The following is a 4,079-nucleotide window of genomic DNA, read 5'->3' on the forward strand; positions in this document are numbered from 1 at the left end:
TGCCCAGTCTTCTGAATTAATTTTTTCTTTATATTTGGGGTATTGGAGCAATTAAAAATGTTTGGTTTCAGGTTTTTTTTTTTGGTTTCAGGTATTTTTATTCATGTGAAGTGTATATGATTCTCTTGAGATAAGGTTTTAAGCTAAAATATTCCTTGTTTTAGTTTCTGAACTCTACAGATAAATGGGGACTTTGCTGGTGTAGTCTTTTTATAGGTTTAATAAACCACTTGAGCCTATATCAGTCATTTTAGTGTCTGACATGTTTGGAACTATCAGTGCTTTGTTGGTTTATGGCTTAAACTCTTTTTCTGGTCCGTTTCCTTCTTCCCTTCCCCCCACTTTAAAAATTTTCCTGTAACTTGGCTAACAAAAAACCAAGACTGATTCAAAGCCTCCCAGAGTGTTTCTCTTAAACGCATCATCTGGTGCCAAATGAAGATTCTTAGGAGTGATTATTAATTATGAAGGGCACAGTTGTGGTACTGTCACTGATGATAATAATAATGGATTTTTGGCCTAGAGTTTTGACCTACTTCACCAGTGTTTTACCGTTGACTGCCCCTCTATGCTGCTTCCAAAAGTGATAGTGTGTGATAAGATTTTTACTTTCACTTATAAAGTTTGTTTTCTTTTTTAAGTGAGTCCTGTTCTTCCTTTTTCTTTCACCAGAAATGAAATCCCAGGTAAGTACAAGTACTCAAATATTTGATCAGTAAGTCACAGTTATCTCCAGTACATTAAATAACTTTCATCAAAAAACATGTTATAGGTAAAAAGCTCTGGAGGACCTGCTATGTATATGATTATTATGTTTCAGACCTTCTAGGGTGTTATATATAATAACTTGTCTTCTGGACGTGGTCTTGAAGTCTTTATGGATTCAGCCTCAGTAGTAGCGAACTGCACTGCTACTTGGTTTGGAGTATAAATTAGACTTTAGCCCTCCTGGAGGTTGAGTTTTTGGTATTAAAAACCATAGGAATGAAAAAAAAAAAAACCATAGGAATGAAATTATTGTATTTCAACAAAGGATTGAGGGCTTGAGGCTTAAACAAGCCAACATATGAATATATGTTTTTATCTTGCTGTACTGCACATATGCTGTCTAGTAACAGATATTTTGTCTGCTAGTAGTGTTCTAGATTCTGTCTTTCCAAAGCGCTGAGGCAGTGCATCTATTCTGTAGTTGCAGCTGATGCCTGAATGTATCCTAGCTGACAAATGATTGATTAATAAGAAATTGAATTTCGGAAAGATTTGTACTGTTAACCAAAATCTGAACAAGGAGTCTCAAATGTAATTCTTAGCCAGAATTACATGTTAATGAACGATTTAACAGTGTAAATCAAGGAACATCAGTGTAGGGATTTCTTTTAATTTATTTTTTACCTGCTTGCAAGAATCAGTTAAAGGTTGCCAGCTTGGTTGCAGATGAACGGACGTTTGAAGTTCACCACACTACTTCATGTGGAATAGGAGAATAGACTTCCAGCGCCCTCAAGGCTGTGACCTTGCAGCCATTTTACGTAGCACAGCATCCCCCTAGAGGGATGAACCTTTCCCTGCCCGAAAAGTAGCCGCTCTTGTAGAAGCTTTGCTTTTTGTAACAGGCTTTTGTTTCCAGGTGACATGTCTGTGGAAGACTTAATTCTGAATAGAAATATAGATATTACTGGAAACTAATTGTTTTTTTCTATTATACTCTGCTTTATCAAAAAAGTAAAACATTTACATTGTGCTACAGAAATTCAGATGTTGTCGTGCAATCTTTAAACAATAAATGAATGATTTGCCCTTAAAAACAAAAAACAAAAAACAAAAAAAACTTCATTGTGATTTTGTTTGGGATTATTTTAATCCTGTAAATTAAATGGGAAAGAAGTTAAATCTTTATTATATTGCCTTTTAGCCAGAAACTTGATAGATAGATAGATAAATCCATTTATCTTCAAATCTCATTTTTAACTCTAATAAAAGTGTAACCATTTTCTTCAAATAATATGTTAATATATTTTGTGAAGGTCATTTCCAAATATTTTATATTTACATTCTTCTTTCTGATGTTTCTTAGATATTCTTTGCTACTCTTTCTCTGACTTTTTTTGGTATAATAGTAATATATGTTTCTGGTAGAAAAAAATGAGAAGAAATCAAGAGAAAACAACCTAAATATAATTCTAATAGTCAACACCCAGATTCCAATACAGTTAACTTTTTGGTGTACTCACTAAATGCTTTTTATATTCTTATATATGTGTATTTTTATATTTCTTATGTAAATGAGATATCATACTGTTCTGTAACTTCTTTCATCTACTATACAAGGAACATCTCATGTCAGTGTATGCACTTCATTGCTGGATGCTATTCTGTTATACAGATGTACCTTAATTTATTTAACCAGACCTTTACTGGGGACCTTTGTTGTTGTTTCTAACTTTCCAGCATGAAATCATTCTGTGATAAAGCTCTTTTTACCTCCTCAATTCCAAAGAGCCTTGACATTTTATTAAGTATCGGATATATACAAAAGAATATTTATAAAATAAATGTTTAAGGATAAAAAAAGTAACAAGGACATGATCACTTGTGCACCTACTGTCCCATTTAAGACACAGAACATTTAAGCCCCTATGTGTCCCTCTCCAATCCCATCCTTCCTAATCATTCTATATATACATCTGTTTGTGTATGTATATATACATATATATGTATGTATATATGATTTTTGCATGCTTTTGAACTTCATATAATTGGAATTTACCATATGGGTCTTTCTGGGACATACTTTTTCCACTTAATAACATGTTCCTGAGATGCATCCACGTTGTTGCAAATAACTACAGTTTATTCATGTTTATTTCTGTATAGTATTCAATTATATGAATATACCAGAATTTTACTGCATTCTACTGTTGGTGAATATCTTGGTTATTTCTAGTTTTTGCTCTTACAGATATGCTACTATGAACATCTTGTACCTACCGCCCACTACATGTGTACAAGAGTTTCTCTAGGCCAAACATCAGAGAGTAGAATTGCTGAGTCAAAAGGCATGCATACCTTCAACCTAATAGATAATGCAAATTATCTTCCAAAATGGTTGAAATAAATTGACTCTCCCACAAACACTGTATAAGAATTCAGTGGTTCCACATCTCTAATTCTTGGTATTCCACATTGAAAAATTTTTGTCAAGCTGATGAGATTGAAATAATATGCCACTGTGGTTTTAATTTGCATTTCCCTGATTACAAATGAAGTTGAACATATTTTCATATGTTATTTTACCGTTTGTGTTCTCTCTTCAGTGATATGCCCAGTCAAATCTTTTTCCCCTTTAAAATAAATTAGGTTGTAGTTTTCTGAATGGCTTATAGTTTTTATATGGTCTGGATACTAACCCTTTGTCATATGGGTATAGCAAATACCCTCTCCCAGTGTGTGACTCACCTTTTCACTTCTGTTATGGTATATCTTGATGAACAGAAGTTCTTCATTTTAATGTAATTGACTTTAATAGTAATTTACTTTACTCCCTGTGCTTTTCTGTCTCGCTTCAGAGATTCTTCTCATCCGTTAATTGAAAAGGGCATTTTCTTTTATTACTTTCAAAAAGTTTAAAAACTCTACCTAATTTTGAGTCTTTTAGACACCTAGAACTGATTTTTGGCATGTGGTGTGAGGTAGGGGTTCAGATACCTTCTTTTCTATATGAATACCCAGTTGTCTCAGCATCAGTTATTTATAGCTCATACTTTCTCAACTGATTTTCAGTGTCCGTTCTGATACACTTGAGAATCAACTTGCCGAGTTCCACTATCCATTCCTCAATGCCCACCAGTCAAAATAAATACTTTGTTGGGATTTTAAATGTAATAAAAGAAATCTATGGATCAATTGGAAAAGCAATGACAACTTTATAATATTGAATTTTCCTACCCATAAACATAGTATCTCTTTCCATTTATTTAAATTTCCTTTGATTTCTCTCAGTCATTTTATGATTTTCTGTATATAGGTCTTACTCATATTTTGTTAAATCTCTTCCTAGGTAATTAATATTTTTGATACTA

This window comes from Balaenoptera ricei, chromosome 3 (assembly GCF_028023285.1).
Source record: "Balaenoptera ricei isolate mBalRic1 chromosome 3, mBalRic1.hap2, whole genome shotgun sequence".
Lineage (NCBI taxonomy): Eukaryota > Metazoa > Chordata > Mammalia > Artiodactyla > Balaenopteridae > Balaenoptera > Balaenoptera ricei.